General features: G+C 34.3%; 1 protein-coding gene and 1 non-coding gene across 3 annotated transcripts in view; both read right to left on the minus strand.

The window, feature by feature from the left end:
- Nucleotides 1-20,762, minus strand: part of ERBB4 (erb-b2 receptor tyrosine kinase 4) — a 1,149,217-nt gene that overhangs the window by 1,098,676 nt on the left and 29,779 nt on the right. The gene's annotated exons all lie outside the window — the stretch shown is intronic.
- TRNAR-CCU (transfer RNA arginine (anticodon CCU)) lies at nt 14,225-14,297 on the minus strand. Its single transcript has one exon. It is a non-coding gene; the product is annotated as a tRNA-Arg (tRNA).

The following is a 20,762-nucleotide window of genomic DNA, read 5'->3' on the forward strand; positions in this document are numbered from 1 at the left end:
TTTTACTCAGTCTCCTCACTGGGATCTCTTCTTTTGCCCATATGTTAAAGGGTGTCCTCTAAGGAGGACACCTGGAGTGTGTCTTTCTACTTCCTCACTCCTTATCACTGAAATAATCCCTAAAGGCTGTGAATTCCCAATTCTCACACCACTTATGAGTTCAGGTCCTCATTCTCTCCCACTTGAAAAATAGCAATAGCCTTTTAATTACACTCATCTTTCCAGCTTTGACACCTACAGTCTATCATCCATATTGTTGTCCAAGTGATTTTCTAAATCACAAATCTGGTCTGGTCACTTCTTCACTCATGCTCAGGAACAGTTTATGGTTTACAGAAATAATTTACAGACATTATATTTCAAATCATCCTAGCAAACTGCACAATCAGAATCCAGTTATAAAAGGACAGAAGCTGACTCTAGTTAACTTGGGCAGACAAGAGTTTATTGGAATTTTACCAGAGAACTCACTGAATCAACAGTAATTTTGGAGAACCAAGCTCCAACAAGAACCAAAGAAGGTATAGCCAAGATAAATTCCTACCAGAGAGATACTCTGCTTATAATTCCCCCATGGTCATAGTGGTGACTGGACACTAACTTTTGAACAGACATTCATTACCTCATGTCTGAACCTTTAAATTCATTGCAAATACCTTGAAAAAGTTTTATGGAACCTTCCATTTGTGTCAGTAGTATCTGACTGGTCATGCATAGGTCAAGGACAGAGAGAGGAAATAAATTCACTTTGGCTTTCACAATGAATGGCCAGATCTTGCCATCCATCTTTCTTCAGATGCTCCCCAAAGAAAAATTGAGTTTTTATGCTAGACAATTGATAAATGTCAATTCACACCACATATGGCTCCATCAAATTAAGTTCTCTAAAGCAAAAGGGGAAAAAAAGGCATTAGGAAGTTTAAAGGAATCATTATTAGGTGTAATGGACAGAATAAATAGAATAGACAGCAATGATCTTTCCCTCTTATGTCCCATAAGTAGATGTGACACTCATGATTAAAGGTATTTTCCTGAGGGTAGATGCAACTAGTGATGTATGTTGTATTAACAACCCAATATGACTTGTCTTTCCGTGGGAGCTCACTTTCAACATGACTAAATAAGCCGGATACTCACCAAAACAACCCCACTGACCAAGATTCAGACTCCTTATAGAGCTCCCATACAGCCACCTCTCCTAAACTCTCAGCCATAAAGTAAGGTTAACAGAGTATTGAATACTTTTCCTCAAGTCTATTAAATCAGATGTGAGATAGAAGATGTTTACCTTTCTTTGGCTTATCAACTTTATCCCACAGGGAAGACTTACCAATATCGAAATAAAAATATTTATCTTGCCAGATCATGATAGACAATAAAAATTAACTCTTTCTATACAGTTAAATAAAAACATAATTATTATCTAAACCTCAACTATCATTATAGCTAAGACTCGTTCAGAATAGAGGAATAACATATTCCATAGAGTAATAAATCTCCATAGTTCTTATCTGCTGTATATATTCTAAAAATTTATCTTTCCAAGGTTAGCTAATCATCAACAGACCTTTAAGAAAATTCTTCTACAATGTACAACTTCCTCTCTGCAACTTAAAACCAAGTCTTGTCACTGTATAAATGGTCATGCTTCTTTGTATGGTCACAAAAGCCTCCTGGCCTACCATCCTTATCCTTCCTTTATCACTTCCCTCATTTTTCTTCCAGTATGTTTCTATGAACATTACGTTCTAAGAATACTGAACTACTTGTATTTCTCCAAACCCATTATACTGCATCTAGTCCCATCTTTTACCACTACCTGGAATGATTTTGGCTAATTAAATCTTCTAACTCAAATATTTTACAAAAGCATCTTTGTGAAGGCTTCTCTTACCTGTCCCCCAACTGAGGGACAGAACTAATCATTTTCTTCATCCCATCTCTATTTCACATGCATATTTCTATTAGTCTACTAATAGATACTGTATTTTGTCATAATAGTTCAATCTATACTTCATTCACTGTTATATCCCCAGCTCCTAGCACATTGTCTGGCATACAGTGAACTATCAAATATATAACAACAAACAAATAACTATTTAATAGCATCTCTACTGTTTCTCCTTCCCTCTGCTTTCATTCCTTTTATAGTTCACTTTGATATTCTCATGACCCCATTATTTAGCTCTTTCTGCCTCCTATTTTACCCAGAAAATTACATCTGAAATTTTACATTTCTGTCTCTTATTAGTAAAAGTATTACTTTTCACTAGAGTGTTCTCTATTTACTGACAGTTTTGGAAGGCAGTTTCAATGCAAATTCAAAATAATTAAAAAATAATAATAATGTATCCTATACAATCTGTATAGCGTATTAAAGACATTTTCTATAAGCAAATTTGATTGCATATTTGATAGGGCTGTAAATCATAAAAAGTACCCTGGAAATAGAGTGAAGTTCAACAGTATTCAGGATTTCCATGTAAACCTTTTCTTGAATAATTAACTTTGGCCTACAAATAGTCCTTTATGTTAACAGTCGAAAAGCAACTTTTGTAGTCTTCAGTAATTGATTTTAAATCCTCCATTAAACCAGATGGCCCTCAACTATAGGGTTTTTTTTAAATGTTGGAAATCTGTGGTACCCTTGAAAGTGAATATTATTTTTGTTTTGGAATGGATTCAATTTCGTTTTGTGCTAGGGTTGGTCTAAACCTGTTTTACTGGGATCCCCCCTTTTTTTTTTTTCTGCACAGCTATCTTCCTCCCTTTTAAAAGTAATATAGTCAAGCTTTAAAGGGTGGTGTTGCAGGGCATTCTAGCCTCTACTTGAGACTGGCTCTATAATTAAATCAGAAGGACTGAATGATCATGAGCAAAAGAAAAGATGCAAATGTCTGTACTGTTTTAGACCTAAAATATGTAAGGTTTGAAAATCAGTTTATTTCCAAACATATCTAGAGCCTGTTGTATATGAACAGAAAATCTATTATGTATAAAGTTTGTAAAAAAAGGAATAATAAGAATTAATTCTGATTTCTAGATTCATTTTATTTTATTAACATTTAACTTCACAGAATCAAAGTTGGGACAGCACAAAGTTAAAGGCCTTTATAACTCAGGATCCCCATCATTTTAAAAGCAATAGGTTCTTCTTCTTACAGGTATAATAATATGTTGCTTAATTTGTATTTTTCTTTTTGCCACCAAAAAGAGGAATTTATTTCACAGGGGTTAAAGATGGAATTTACTGCTTTAAAGGGGGTGAACTTGGAAAAACATTATGCTTGGAATAGGACTATCTTGATAGATAATACATAATTTCATTGGAACTTTTAAATTTCTCTAAAGAATATAGGGAGAAGTAGATTACTGCCTTTCATTGATTCACCATCTAGAATTTTCTTTTTTTGAAACTATAGCTTAGAAAGTTATTTTTATTCCTATTATTTTTGGAAAACTTATCCTTCAGTTTCTATGATATATTCTAATTTACCAACTTAGATGCAATGTTTTATTTCTTTTGTTACCCTAGCAATATGAACATTCAAAACTATTGACATTCCAAAGAACACATAAAATCTGGATTGTATAAATTTCCTGACCCTGGTCTCCATTTCACAGCATTCCTGAATACTCTCCCTGTCATAAGAACAAATATTCTTTGTTGCATACACAGACATTTTCAAGCAAATTCTTGAAGCGCTACTTTTTTAAAAAATACCAATTTTGGCATGCTCTTATAAGCAGAGACAAAATAGACATATTGGAGATTCAGTAGCAAGGAGCAAAGCAAATGTAAATCTTATGAAAACAAATATGAAGCTCTGAAAAAATAATATAAGGTAAAATAAGAAATTGGTTAGGAGGCTGAAAGCAATGCACCTAAACAAGATTATATATATCTTCGCTGAAATGTGGATAGCTAAACAAGAGCAATATTTTGAATTTTAAACAATGGATTTTCAAAGAAACAGACTGAAAAATAACAGTGTTTGATGACAATAAAAAGATAATACTATTTGAATTTTTGAAAATATGTTATAACACTAATGGTATTGTAGTCACTAAATTAAATTTTAAAATAATATTTTAAAACTCCATAAGAAATTTAAATACATACACACTAGTATCAATTGCTCTGCCGGAAAGAAAGAAAATTAACTGTTAATTTTAATGTTAGAACTGATTTTATAAGTGGGTGTTGATTTAAATGTAACTGAAAATAGTATGGCTATTCTTTATGTGCAAAAATGCTAAACTGTGAGTGAAATGAAAAAATGTATCCTAATGTAATTAACATACATTTACAATGACCACATAATCAGCTCTATTATGTTGTTCCATCTGTGAAACTCAGATATAAGGTAAAGGTGTCAGGTCTAGAGAAAGAAAATCTATGCTTCAGGTTTACCTCTCTACTTATTACTTTTAGAACTTTAAATAAGTCATTTAATTTCTCTGGTTTGCATCAGCCATTTACTAAAACAGAATAATTGTCCCTTTAGCATGAAGGAACTAATGTATACAGAAACACGTTATAGATTGTACAACACAGAGTAAATATAAGGAAACATGCTATTATTATAGTATAAAGCAGATAGGGTTAGTTTTATTCCATCGAGTAGTCATTTATTATAATAGATACAAAAAAGCTAGTTCCAATTACAATTATTGAATTTTTTTTTAGTGTTAAGAAGTCTGCTAGAATGTTTTCAATTTTAATTTCAATGATAAATGTTTTTAACAGATACATGGTGTTAAAAATATTCTGATTATTTGGTTAATGTTTTTTGAAATCTAGGTCTACCTACACTTGTAAAAATAAAGAACCAAAGTAATTACTTAAATAAGTCAACAACAAAGGAACTACAGTTTATACATAAAATGGCTTTACTTTCTTATGGAAAGCTGTTTATATAAGAGTCCGTCTAGGGCTTCCCTGGTGGCGCAGTGGTTGAGAATCTGCCTGCCAATGCAGGGGACATGGGTTCGAGCCCTGGTCTGGGACGATCCCACATGCTGCGGAGCAACTAGGGCCGTGAGCCACAATTACTGAGCCTGCGCGTCTGGAGCCTGTGCTCCGCAACAAGAGAGGCTGCGATAGTGAGAGGCCCGCGCACCACGATGAAGAGTGGCCCCCGCTCGCCGCAACTAGAGAAAGCCCTCGCACAGAAACTAAGACCCAACACAGCCATAAATAAATAAATAAATAATTAAAAAAAAAAAAAGAGTCCGTCTAATGTATACATACACACACACAGACACACATACACACACACACTCTATTTTCCACAGTGCCTTTCACCAATGAAAGCATCTTATGATACATATTCAAATTATGTTTATTATTAACATTTAATGCAGAGAAATAGACAAGTATAAAAGTACTACATTATTTGGAGATAATGTCCATTTGTCAAGTATTTTTATTAAAAATATATCCAGGACTTCCAAAAATATTAATTATTATGACATGGTAAATTTTGTTAATATTGTGTACATAGTCCTAATAAATTTACATATATATCAATTATTTCACTTCACTAAAAAATAGCCTCAATATCAATCATATTTAGGGTACTTAGCAAGTACTTTCCAGATACATAGTTCAAATTTTATAGCAATTTTAATACTAGCATTTTTTAAATTTATGTTACTTGAAGTCAGTCAAGAATTACTATTAGAATTCACTAAAATCTAATCAATGTAATTGTCATGACACTACCAAATTTTGTGTTGATATTCATTAAATTAAAACTTTTTTTTTGTAACTCTATGGCTTTCAGTTTCTTTATGTATTATCTTCAGTACAAAATTAGATTTTAAGTGGTAATCTTAGTATTTTGTTAATCAATTATCCTCTTCAGTCTAAATAAACCCATTTAATTTTTGACTTTTCAGGTAAAGCAGAAATTAGTAACACATTAACAAATCAAAGGAATTGGTATTATTGTTAGAACATGATACACCATTAAGAGAAACACAAGGAAAAATTTTATTAAGAATATATACATTACAAAGAACAATGGCCAATAGAATTAATAAATATGTATTAGATAAAATATTATTCATAGATGATTGATTGATAACAAAGGCAATTTTGTCCAGGTTTAACCAGGGTAAGAAAGATTATTTCAATAAGGAAAAGAATCAACAAGCTCTTGAAAGAAGCTGTATTCTAAGTATCATAGGGATGTTCTCCACCCACTGAGTGTTTATGTTCAAAAAGAGGTAACTTTGAAATGGACATACAGCAAGACTCCACAGATCCCAACTATTATTGGATATATTTCAAGAAAACAAAAATGAATACAATTAATACTAAAATAATTGAATGCATTTTTCTTCTTACCACACACAAAAAAAATGACCTCAGTTAAAATAAATTCCTAGAGGTTAGTGACCAACTGAGGTTAATGGCCTGAAACTATATTTTAGGCAATTAACTCCACCCAGCCATTCATTAATCCCCAGGAAATACCCAGGTCTACAATTGTTACTGCTTAATTATAACCCAAATGGAACCATGAGAGATGAGAGCAGCAATGTGATTGGATAATGTACAAAAATTAAGTTCTCCATTAATACCTTGTACATATCAATTAAAATTGCATCACCCTTAAAAAAATCCATATACCTATATGTCTTTTCCGTTTTCAGTTTATAATAGCAATAATGACTTTGATGCTGGGCATTTTCTGGGAATTAATGGCCAGTGGATGTTAATGGTCCTTGGCTGTACCTTGAGCTATCCACTCCTCCTTGTTAGTCATTAATCCCTATGAAATGCCCAGCTATTGCTTAATTAACTTTACAATGCAGTTAATGCAGATATGACATGATAGAAAGATTTTTATTTTTAAGCTTCCAAAAAACAAAACTTTCAGCTCAGAAAAGCCTTGCAAAAATCCAGTTTCAGACTTTTTTTTTGAAACATACATGAAAAATAAAGAATTGGGAGGTGATGTCAGCAAGATGGAGGGCTAGGAAATCCCAATACTCATCTCCCCAAGAAAAACCCCAAAAGCAATAAATAAACAACTACAAACTAGAGAAAACAGCTCAGGGAAAGCTCTGGACTACAACAAAACAGAAGCAAAAACACCCCTTTGTAGCTCTAAAACCAAGGACAGCATCATGGAAAAGCACAGGAAGCCTATTACTTGTGTCACCCCATTCTCCAGTCCAGAGAAGCTTGGAGCCAGGAAGGATAGCCTCAGAGGAATTTCACCTCATGGGGAAAGGAGAGCAGGAGAACCCCAGCAAGACTCACAACTGTGGACTTTCGCAGCCTTTGCTACAGGGGTCTCCCACAGTCTTCACCAATGCTGATGCCACTGACAGAGCTGCCTAGAGTCCACCCACAGCAACTACTCTTTGTGGCTGGAGCTGTTGCTGGGGTGGGACCTGCCCTCAGGAGTCTCAGTCCCTGCTGTGTCCTGCTATCTGGGATCTGAACACCACAGCACCTTACCACATACAGGAAGGGGACCTGAGCTGCCACTGCTCTATGCCTCATCCCCATCTCAGATCAGGGCTCTGACCTGTCATGGCCGGGAAGTCCTGCCACTGCTCTAAGCCCAGCTCTACTGTGGACAATTATATGCCAACAAACTGGATAACCTAGAAGAAATGGATACATTCCTAGAAACACACAACCTATCAAGACTGAATCATGAAGTAATAGACAATCTGAACTGAATAATAATGAGTAAGGAGATTGAATTAGGAATCAAAAATCTCTCACCACCAAAAGGTCCAGGACTAGATGGTTTTACTGGTGAATTCCGCCAAATATTTAAAGAAGAATGAATGCCAATACTTCTCAAACTCTTCCAAAAAACTAAACAGAAACTCATTTTAGGAGGACAACATTACCCTGATACCAAAGCCAGATAAGGACACCATTAGAAAATTGTAGACCAATATCTCTGATGAACATTGATAAAAAAATTCTCAACCAAACATTAGCAAACTGAATTCAACACCACATTAAAAGACTCATTCACCATGATCAAATGGGACTTACCCCTGGGATGCAAGGATCATTCTACATATGCAAATCAATAAATTTGATATACCATATTAATAGAATTAAAGATAAAAATCTTTGGATTATCTCAATAGATGCAGAAAAAGCATTTTACAAAACACAATATCTTTTCATAATAAAAAAAAGTCTAAACCTGGGTGTAAAAGAAAAATGCTTCAATATAATAAACGGCATATATGAAAGATCCACAGCTAATATTGCAGTCAACAGTGAAAGGTGGAAAGCTTTTCCTCTAAGATCAGGAACAAGACAAGGGTGCCTACTCTGACAACCCTCACTCAACATAGTACTGGAAGCCCTAGCTAGAGAGAGAAATCAGGCAAAATAAAGAGATAAAAGGCATCCAAATTGGAATGAAAAAAAGTAAAATTGTCATTATTTACAGATGATATATCATATCTAGAAAACCCTAAAGACTCCACAAAAGAACTGTTAGAACTAATAAATAAAAAATACAGTAAAGTTGTAAGATATAAAATCAACATACAAAAACCATTTGTGTTCTTATACACTAGTAACAAACTATCTGAAAGAGAAATTAAGAAAGCAATCCCATTTACAATAGCATCTAAAAAAATTCTTAGGAATAAATTTAACCAAGAAGATTTAAGACCTGTACACTGAAAACTGTAAGACATTGATGAGAGATTGAAGAAAACACAAACAAATAGAAAGATATGCTATGTTCTTGGATTGGAAGAATTAATACTCTGAAAATGTCCATACTACCTAAAGCGATCTACAGATTCAGTGCAATCCCAATCAAAATTCCAATTGCATTTTTCACAAAATTGTTTTAAAAACTATCCTAAAATTTGTATGGAACCACAAAAGGCCCCAGATAGCAAAAGCAATCTTGAGAAATAAGAACAAAGCTGAAGGCATCATGCTACCTAATTTCAAACTATGTTACAAAGCTATAGTAATCAAAGCAGTATGTGCTGACAGAAAAACAGGCACATAGACCAGTGAAACAGAATAGAGGGCCCAGACATAATCCCCTGCATATATGGTCAATTAATTTTTAACAAGGATGCCAAGTACACACATTGGGGAAAGGACAGCCTCTTCAATGAATGGTGCTGGGAAAACTGAATATCCACATGCAAAAGAATGAAACTGCACCCCTATCTTACACCACTCACAAAAATTAACTCAAAATGGATTAAGGACTTAAATATAAAATATGAAATCATAAAAAAACATAGGGAAAAAATTGAACATAGGACCAAAAAATTGGTCTTGGCAATGATTTCTTAGATAAGACACCAAAAGCACAAGCAGCAAAAGCTAAAATAAGTAAATCAGGCTACTTAAAGAGCTTCTGCACAGAAAAGGAAACAATGAATACATTAAAAAGACAACCCACAGAATGGGAGAAAACATTCACAAACCACATATCTAATAAGTATATCTGAAGTATTTCTGAAACATATAAATAACTCATACAACTCAAAAGCAAAAAAGCAAATAATCCAATTGAAAAATGAGCAAAGCGCCTAAATAGACATTTTTCCAAAGAAGACATAAAAATGCCAACAGGTATATGAAAAGGTGCTCAGTATCACTGATCATTAGGGAAATGCAAATCTAAACAATTAGGGGCTTCCTTGGTGGCGCAGAGGTTGAGAATCCGCCTGCCAATGCAGGGGATACAGGTTCGGGCCTTGGTGCGGGAAGATCTCACATGCTGCGGAGCAACTAAGCCCATGCGCTACAACTACTGAGCCTGCACTCTAGAGCCCGTGAGCCACAACTACTGAAGCCCACGTGTCTAGAGCCCGTGCTCTGCAACAAGAGAAGCCACCGCAATGAGAAGCCCGCGCACCACAACGAGAAGTAGCCCCCGCTCGCCGCAACTAAAGAAAGCCCGCGCGCAGCAACGAAGACCCAACGCAGCCAAAAATAAATAAATTAAGTAATTAAAATTTATTTTTTAAAAAAAACACAATGAGATCTCACCTCATACCTGTTAGGATGGCTGTCATCAAAAAGACAAGAGATGACAAATGTTGGTGATGCCATGAAAAAAGGGAAACTTTATAAATTGTTTGTGGAAATGTAAAATGATACGGCCATTAAGGAAAACAGTAAGGCAGTTCCTCAAAAAATTTAAAAACTGAACTAACATATGATCAAGCAAGGCCACTCCTGAGTATACATCCAAAGGAATTGAAATCAGTATCTCAAAGAGATAACCTGCAAGCCCATGTCCATTGCAGCATTTTTTTACAATAGCCAAGATAAGGAAACAGCCCAAATATCCTTCAGTGGATGGATAGGGAAAATTTACACACACAGATATACACACAATGGAAATTTATTCACCCATTAAAAAAAGTAGAAAATCTTGCCATTCCCAACAACATGGATAAATCTGGAGGGCATTATGCTAAGTGAAATTAGCCAGAAAAAGACAAATACTGTATGGTATCACTTATATGTGGCATCAGAATGGGAAAAAAATCTGATTTCATAGAGACTGAGAACAGAATGGTGGTTGCCAGGGGTTTGGGAGCTGGGGAATGGGGTGCTATAAGTCAAAGGGTACAAATTTTCAGATGTAAGAAAAGTAAGTTCTGAGGATCTAATGTTCAGCATGTTGACTATAATTAGTATGGTATGCTATACTCGAAATTTACTGAGAATAGATCTTAAGCATTCTCACCACACACACGTTATCTATGTTACCTGTGTGGGGTATGGATGTGTTAATTAACTTAATTTTCATAATCACTGTACAATGTATATGTATATCAAATAATCACAATGTACACTTTAAATATATATAATTATATTTGTCGATTATTCCTCAATAAAATTAAAAATAGTTAAGAAAGGCAAATTTCTTTCTAGTCATGGGACTAGAAAAAAAGGTACAGTTTAATAAAGCTAATTTGTAGTAAAAGATGATGCTAATGTTAAAAAGTGAAATTATGACGCTAAAATGATATTATACCTACTTTCCCTTTTCAAAATTTTAATAGAAAAACCCTGCTAAAATGCAGTTATTTCATTTGAAACTTTCATAGATTATAAAAATATGATTTTTTCAGTTTTGTACATGTATGGAAGAGAATGCTTAGAATTAGGGCTTTTAAAAGTTTTGATCTGGAAAGAATCTAGACATCACTTAGCCCAATGCCTCTTTTACAGATGAGGAAATGAGAAATTCCTAGAGAAGCAAAGTAACTAGCTTGAGTCATGTGCTCGCTGCAGAACAAAAGGGAAGAAGTCTTCTGCCTCCTCTCTCCCAGCTTACAGCCCTTTCACCTCCTGTGACACTTTGGATGCATGGGTTGCACCCCTACCTATTTGGGGCTTATTACAATAGCTATACTTCTTCTAAACTTGCCAAATGAGCAGCCAGGTTTCTTGAACCTAGGGGGTAATAAACTGTAATCAAATTTTGCTCTTTTGGAGAGATTATTTTAAGCAAGGTTAAAAAAGATTTGGTTTTAAAAATTATTATATTTCAGTTTACATAGAATTTCAATAGTCTAGCAAGCCTTTTAAAGTTTTTCTTTTCTGTTTTCCTGTAGTAAAGACATTTTAGGAGAACCCAAGTAGTAAATGTGTTCAAGTTATTAAGTAATCACAATATGTGTTTTACCGTTAACATTATTCAAGCAGAATATATATTTAAAGCATTCAAAATTGATCCAAACTGTAATAAAATCCTACCAGTGATTAATAAAATTATTGTTATTTTTTCTCCTTGCAAATCTTAGTTTTGTTTTTGTCTTAATGTTGAAGGTTAAATGTTGAAATTAATGAAATTAAAAATTAATTAAAATTAACTTTAGATTAATTTTTAAAAGATAATTAAGAATGGAAAGGACTGTGGGAAATAATGTATTTCAGACGGCACTTCAGAATAACCTCAACTACCTTCAAGGAAGGAGATCTAGCCCATGGTAAATGATTATCCTAATTCCCTCAGTTACTTATTCTGATGCTTATTTAACATTATTATGTTGGTCAAGCCTATTTTTTCCACATTAAAACCTTACTGAAATAAGACAAGGAACAGTGTTGTTTTTATGTGAGAACTGTTAAGAAAATCCCCATCCCCTCACCCATGTGCCTTTTTCTCTGTGTGGCATGAATCAGGGTTTGCAAACAGATTCCGTGAGTGGTAACCACTTATTTGTGTCAGAGTAGTTTAAACTTGATAAGTTTTAGCACCCATTCTTCCGCAAGGGAAAAAAAGAAATTGCCTTAAATTGTAAACCTACTATTCGATTAGCCTATTATGGGGGCATTTTTCAACCCTACTAGCAGCTGATTAAAGGCACATGGTATCCGTCTCAAACCATCTGGTCTACTAGATGTTGTTGACCAGTGTATCTGTTTTCATGTTGCATATAGTTAAACTTTTCAAGTTAATAAACACTTATGGTAGAAACCTACCTGACTAATCACGTGCTATGGCTCACCTGACAGCACGTGAGAGAGCCCCACTGATGCCTAAAATTAGCCCTGGTACATTATTATAAACTTCAGGAAAGATCAGCTCTATAATATATTCTCTTTCCTACAAAATCAAGATCCCTTAAATTATTTAGATGAGTGTCCCACATGTACATAACTGGAAAGTTTGGATTGTGTTTTTACCTGTTAAGCATATGGTCTGCAAATGTAACAATGTAATATGTATTACTATTTATTGTGTTTATTAATTTACACAGATTCTTTCCTTATTTTGCTGATTTCCCTCACAAAAATAACAACCAGAGATTTAAGTTATGAATCTACAATTATATGACTTAAAATTACACATTAAAAAGTGAATGTAGGGCTTCCCTGGTGGCGCAGTGGTTGAGAATCTGCCTGCTAATGCAGGGGACACGGGTTCGAGCCCTGGTCTGGGAAGATCCCACATGCCACGGAGCAGCTGGGCCCGTGAGCCACAATTGCTGAGCCTGCGCGTCTGGAGCCTGTGCCCCGCGACGGGAGGGGCCGCGATAGAGAAAGGCCCGCGCACCGCGATGAAGGGCGGTCCCCGCACCGCGATGAAGAGTGGCCCCCGCTTGCCGCAACTGGAGAAAGCCCTCGCACGAACCGAAGACCCAACACAGCCAAAAATAAATAAATAAATAAATAAATAAGAAAATCCTTTTAAAAAAAAAAAAAAAAAAGTGAATGTAGTAAAAAAAAAGGTTAATGTTTCTATGAATACAGGTGTCTTGGAGCATAAGATACCAATGCCTATGATAGGGAAGTGGAGAATATTAAATACTTATGCACAAAATTGATGAACACGTTATTTCACTTTAAACATTTTAGGTTGGGTGAAAATTTTTTGAACAGAGAACCAGAAATAGAGGATAAGTCTGAAAATGGGAAATAATGAATATACTTGGTTGCCAGTGCACCTGATCAAAAAATAGGTACGTCACGTATATTATGCTCCGCATGTATGCACCTATGTGTGTGTGCGCACGCACACACACACACACAAACTCAATCAATTTAAGAGTCATTCTTGAATTTTGAATGGATCATACCACTACTTGCAAATATTATCTTTGCTAATTGGTAAGAGTATCAGAAATCCAGACCCTGATAAAAACTCACTGGCCTATATATTGAACAGAGGTACCTGTCAACCCAAAACTTTTATGAACTATAGTGCACAATAATTATTTTTCAAGTCTTCCCAACATACATACTATAATGGGAGACTATTAGCTAAAATGTTGTCCTAATGTAACCTTGATAATACATTCTTTTTAAATACAGGTAAATAAGTATTTTATACTTTAAGAAACAGGTTTCATTTCCTCACTCTTTACCCAATTTAAGTATCTCACCAAGTGCTCAGCATCTCCATGCTGACTTTATAGTTAATTAAAAAAAAAATATGGTTTAAACAATCTACTAAAACAGTTCTCCTAATTTGCTTAAATTCTATACTTTGCATTTTCACTTTTTTTCAGATCACAGGTAATATTCTCTTTTGCTTTTAAAATTAACTATATTAGGGACATCTGTTTGAATACCGCCTTTTATTTATTTATTTTTTATACATGCACTCTTTTTTTAAATTAATTAATTAATTTGGCTGTGCTGAGTTGCGGCATGTGGGATCTTCGTTGCTGTGAGCAGGATATTTCAGTTGTGGCACTCGGGATCTTTTTTTTAGTTGCAGCATGCAGGATCTAGTTCCCTGACCAGGGATCAAACCCAGGCCCCCTGTGTCAGGAGCACAGAGTCTTAACCACTGGACCACCAGGGAAGTACCCGGCCTTTTACTTTAAATATTGGTTTTCTTCTTTTTTTTTTTTTTTTTTAAATAAAATGAGACTAAGTCTAAATGGAGAATTCGTAGATTCCAACTCAAATTTTTTCATCCATTCATTAACTTAAATCAGCCCTTTTCAGTAATTTCGTATTACCTAACTGGTCCTTCCTCTCCTATCAGTTATGCAGTACCAAATTACCGAAGACTTTGAAGCAGAAAAGTGTATATATTCTTTACTTGAGGTAATAGTCAATGAAGTATTTTTAAGTAAAGGAATTGTGTAAAAACCCAATGTTTGCTATTCAAAGGGTTATTTAGAGAAATGAGAATATTTTCTCAGCAAAGCCTACTGCAGTTCTTTAGTTGTGAGTCTATGAAACTCTGGATAGAATGATAGCCCAAATGGAGATAAAGATACTAGCCTAAGAAATTTTTCAAAGGATGATGGACAAAGAAAGGAAGATGGTAGCACAGAATCAATAACTATAACTGTTCTTGTCTGAAGGAATGTTAAAATAGTAGTTTCTTTGGCAGAGATGAGAACACAAAATCTTGAGAACAAACCTTGTTTGGGGAGAAAATAAGATTGGTTTAGATTTGTTGAAGTTAACATGATGGGAAACACTTAACTAAAAATATTCAGAGGATAGCTGGAGATGTAGAAAAGAAGCTTGAGTAAAAAATCTGAAGATTTTTATAGACAAGACCAGAAAATCAGGAATTTATTCATGTGATCTTTCTGCCTCAAGTCTCAGCCATACTTCAGGGAGCAAAGATCACTCTATAAATGACTTCTCTTAATGAGATAATACCATATCAAAACACGGTATGTTAAACATAAAATGTTGAACACTGATTTTATGTTAAACATAAATGTTGAACACTGATTGCTAACAAATAATACCTTTCCTCTGAATTTATTTTTCCTTACAGAAAAATAATGTCTAGTTCACAAACAGCCAGTTTAACATTTTAAACTCACTTTTTAGTGATCAAATGAGTAAAAGAATATGGACTGCCTCAGGTAAATTATCTACCATTTCATCGAAAGTTTCTTTGCATGGCTTTTATTTATTTTATGGGTTTGCATAATAAGGATTCACACACACAGTTTAGTTCTCCTTCCTCTGGGCCGGTTACCTAGCTGTCCTAATCACCCAGTAATTAAAATAAAAACCACTCCAGGTAATTGGCAGTCTTCTCTAATTGAAAACTGGGTAGATAATCATTGGCCCAAGGAAATGCCCCACTCTCATACTGTAATCTGAACCACCATCTGTCTATTAAATTAGTCATTATAAAATATTAACATATAAATGACTACTATAGGGGTATTATAAAAGTGGTCCTAGAATTTAATTAATTATTTTTTTCATTTTGTTGACTCACCAGTTTCTTTCTAGGGAACAATAAGAAAACATATTCTCAGGCTGATTAGGGAGGAGCAATAACTTTTGTCACGCAACACAGACATGTTTAGAAGGCTTATAATGTCTACCTTTGCTATACAAAGTATCTGCTCTCCAGCGAATAACAAACATTGAACCAAGAAGCTAGAAAAAATTACAAAAAATGTTCAATCTATCTATAGAGCTGAGATCTCCCTAATTCTTCATGTAATGCTATGCATTTACTTTCAGGGGAAGTAGAAGGTAAAAGAGGAAAAGAAAGTAAGTTTAAGAAAGCAAACTGGAATCTTAGAAACTGTCCAGTAGGCTAGAAAATCCTGGGAATATACCTGATATATCCTGAAGAAATACTATTTGTCCTTCCTTAAAGGTTAATTCTATTTGAATGAGAAAAGAGGGAGGAAATTCATAAATATCAACAGACCCTGAAAATAACATTGATAGACATTATGAAGAGGGTAACCTGATTTTCTGCACTGTGTAGACAGTGTGCTACCACACTGTCTTTGTAGACACACTTTTACATAGCACATAATACCAGCAGCAGTATCTTCAATTACAGAGGACAGAGATATACAGTCACACATTTAATGACACAAAGTAGACAAAAGGAGCATGAATAGATTCTCCTTTTCCAAAGTCAATTCTAGCACTAAAAAACCCTTTCCACAAAATCCTCTATGTTGACTTATCTTGACATCTTGGGGATGTGTGATTTGTCTATTTGCTGGCATGAAGTAAGCCTTGTGACATGTATAACTGAATTTGAATGTGGACTGATGATGCTTTCTAGACAAGGTCAAACCCCAATCCACGTAAATACTCATCAACTGATTAGGCAGAAATTACTTAAGACACTTGATAAGTCAAACAAGCTCAGTAGCTATCTAACAAATTCAGGGAACAACAGAACTGCAATGAAAGTGAAAAAAAATTCCCAATCACATACTTCTTTGACAATCACAGAAAATAAGGTATTTTCAGGATTTTGGATTTAGTATGCAATTACTTATAACAAGGGTAAGACTTTACTCTGCAAACCATACCTGTCTTGAAATATTTACTCTGGTCTAAAGCTGAAAAAATCACTCTCCTCAAACCCTATCATTCACTGCCCAGTACAAAGAAAAGATCAAGTTCAGTCCTGTTTTTTCTTCACAGAAGACTTAGTGATGACAAGATGTCATTATGTTTCAATGCTAAGAGAAACTCAAGAAATCATTTTATGAATCAAGATGAAGAAAGCTTTTAAAATATAAAACTATAAATGAATGATCTAGAACTATATGCAGCCAAGGATCTGGGGTCTCTGAAAACTGAACAGAAATATGAATTTTATTAATTTTTTAAAAGCACAGTTTTATACTTTCATGTTTAGTTTTAATATGATTTTTTTCTCCTCTAGATTCTTTTATGTAGAAGGAAAAGTAGCAGGTAAATCATGTTATTTCTGTTAAAGAAGAGCTGTACTTTTTCTAAAAGTGGATTCTCATGGATTATTTATACAGTAAGTCCCATGACATTAAAGTATGCAGCACATTTTTCTTCTTTATGAATATATAACTGTAATTATATTAGATTTTAAATGATTTGAATAACCAAGATACAAAAATATTAAAATTACAAGAGAGATATGTTATCATAGGATAGACATTAGAGAAATGATAGTCTCTTTAGATAGACAGATAGATATATAGACAGATATGAATGTAGATATAGATACACGTATACATACACACTTCCTATAGACTTGTATGTTTGTGTTGTGTAGGTTGAAACCTAACCCCCAGTGTGATGATAGGTCCTTTGATAAGTGATGATTAGGTCATGAGGGTGAATTCTTCATGAATGGGATTAATCCCTTATAAAAGAGACCCCGGAGAGCTCCCTCACCTCTTCTGCCATGTGAAGACATAAGGAGAAGATGGCCATCTATGAACCAATAAGTGGGCTCTCAGCAGACACAGTATCTGCTGGCACCTTGATCTTGGACTTTCCAGCCTCTAGAACTAAGAGAAATAAAGTTTGTTGTTTAAGCCACCCAGTCTTTGATATTCTGTTATAGCAGCCCAAATGGACTAAGACTATATATAATTTTACTCTTCTAATTACCCTAAAGGTTTTTAATTTCCTTCCTTATCAAATTCAACCAAGAAGCAAATTTATTCAGTTAAAACCCTTCAAAGTTAGCATCTACTGCCTGAAAACCAAGTAAATGTTGAGTTTGTGTCCTATCTGCCCCCAAATTTAGTTCTGCTGCATAAATATTTATGTATTCATTTGCTTTGGACAGCTGCTAAAATGCACAATTTTCTTGGACTGCTATGGCTTATACATAAAATAATTCCATTTTAAAAATTACTTTGGTATTGAACTAAGCTAATGTTCAATGAAATCATATTTATTATAGACCATCATAGAATATATAATATAACTTAACAATAAAAATTAAAACTATCATTTTCAAGTGTTTCTAATGTTCCTTGCATCGTGCTAAGCACTTTATACACATTATATCATTTAATCTTTAACAATCCTGTGCAGTAGGTGTTATTTTCCTATTCTATGATTCAGTCTACTCTGGCAAATAGAAGATTAATAATTTTCCCAGGGTTACACAGCTTATAACTGGCTGAGCTACATTTTATCTTAAGGCTGACTGACCTCGAATTTAAATCTCTCTCCACCATAACAGAGAATCTCCCCAATTAAGGTTCCTAGAGCAGAGGAAGCTGGCTGTTTACCAAAGCCACTTCTAAGCACACAGCTTGAACATATTTCCCTTGGAGTTGGGTATGTCAATGAATTAAATCCTAGCCAAGAGAATACGGGCAAAAAGGGTGTATGCCACTCTCAGGTTTGGCTCACAGAAACTTTCCACATGCAACCTTCTATTCTATTTTCCCCCATCTGGCTGAAGACATCAACCAGGCCACCCTGACAACCATATGAAGATGGTAGGACCCTACACAGAAGTTCAACCAGAAACATCTTCATTGAATTGTTACGCAAAGGGAAATAAACCCTACTGAGTTAAGCCACTATTACATAAGGGTTTTATGTTCTATCAGCCGGTATTACCCTAACTAATACAAGTTATGTCATCTTGTATTACCGAATCAAAATATGATTTTGACTCAAGTTTTTAATAAAAACCATTCAATTAAACATATTAAACATTAAAATTTATTTCCTGACAGTCTAAACGTTGTCCTGATAACATCCAGTCAGAGTATGACCTCTCCCCCTACTGCAAAACACAGATGTTAAGTAAAAATGGTAACTTGAAGACAAAGTCCAAATGAACTGCAGTTTTATCCCTTCAAAAGCAAATAGCATCCAAATGCAGTTTTGAAATGATGTCTAGATACTTTTTTAGCAAACTTCAGGTGTCAGGGATAATAAATGAATCATTTATTTGATGCACATAATACTTTAAAGAAATCAGTGTAAGCCCCCAAAGGAAAAAAGCAACAGCGTACTCAGAAGCATTTCATCATTTGAAGTTGATATAACAATGCTGACAAGTACAAAAGATAACTACTTTGTTCTGTCATGCCGTATCATGTTGTAGAAAACACAAAGCATTATGTGACCTTTAGAGAAACAGCCAAAAAGTAGCTTGTTTTGTGATGCCTAACGCGGGTATTTTTGAATTTTTGAAGGTCTTGATTTTTGCCAATCGTGGACAAAGTTATGTCCTGGGGGATCTCAGGCATGAAGAGAAAAGAATGCTGATGCATGAAGCAAGTGTAAGGGGAAAGACTGAGAGGAAAATTTACTGCTTCTGGAAAACAAAACTAGTTGTTAAGTATCTATGTGTATGTAGGCTCCTTGAAATGTCCCATCTAATAAATATTAGTTCCAAAATTGGCCTATATATATGTATATTGGCCATTGTTGGCATTGGACCATATAGAGATATTCTCCTAATCCATTTTTTTTTACACTACTTTTTCAAGTATTCACTACTTTTCATGCTCCTCTCTGACTGTGACACTACTACTACAACAGCCTCAAATTCTAGTCCCATCAAACTTCCATACAGTACAGGGTCCTTGGAGATTGGAAAATGGTACATATAACTGATAGATGGTTATTGAGTCTTATTTTTAGATAAGCATCACTACCTCCAAAAATCAAAGCTATGTTTTACTAGGCACTTCTTCTAGGGTTAACTTCTTACCTCAAAGGAATAACTAATAGAGACAATTTCAGCCCTCTAGGTTAGTATTCCTTAAAGTAAATTTACAGATAATATGCATTGGAATTACCTGAAGATGTATAGCTTAATCTCCAAAGTAAGCATTAAAAATAATACAGAAAAGTACACTGAAAAAGCCTATAGAGGAGATAAAATAATAATAATAATGTGACACAAGTAACGAAGTCCTTTGTTTCTGACCCAAGAGTCTCATTTCTTCTGATACCATCTATGACACAGTAGCAGGCTACTTATTAGCATGTAAGCAGGGTAAAATCAAATCCTAGACCAAACACATATTATTAAATAGAAATCAAGTTTGGTTAACTTTAATGTCATCAAACCGACCAGTTAATGTATAAGGACAAACTATTAAACATAATTTACTTATGGACTTATGGACTGTGTCATAATTTGGTAGTCACATTTTATGGGTCATTTATTCTAAAGAAAAATTTTTTAAATTTCTTATATCTTTGTCAAATTCAAAGCTCTCTAAAAAGGAGCTAATTTCACAATATATATGTGTATCTAGTCATCATGTTGTACACCTTAAAATTATATAACATTATATGTCAATTATATCTCAATAAAGGTGGGAAAAATAAATAGTAGCTAAATGCTTATATCAAAGGCATAAGGTTCTTCATATACTTAATCAAAGAATCATATCATTAACATAGACAGCTGGAATGCTACTAGAGAACCCAAGGCCACCATAAACTTAATGTTCTAAATAATAGGTGGAGTCTAGGAGTATCCATTGATAAATATACATTTTCAGAATATATATATATGGTTATCACAGTGGGTAATGACCCTAATTTCAGAATTCTTGAACACTTT

This window comes from Balaenoptera acutorostrata, chromosome 8 (genome assembly GCF_949987535.1).
Source record: "Balaenoptera acutorostrata chromosome 8, mBalAcu1.1, whole genome shotgun sequence".
NCBI classification, from domain to species: domain Eukaryota; kingdom Metazoa; phylum Chordata; class Mammalia; order Artiodactyla; family Balaenopteridae; genus Balaenoptera; species Balaenoptera acutorostrata.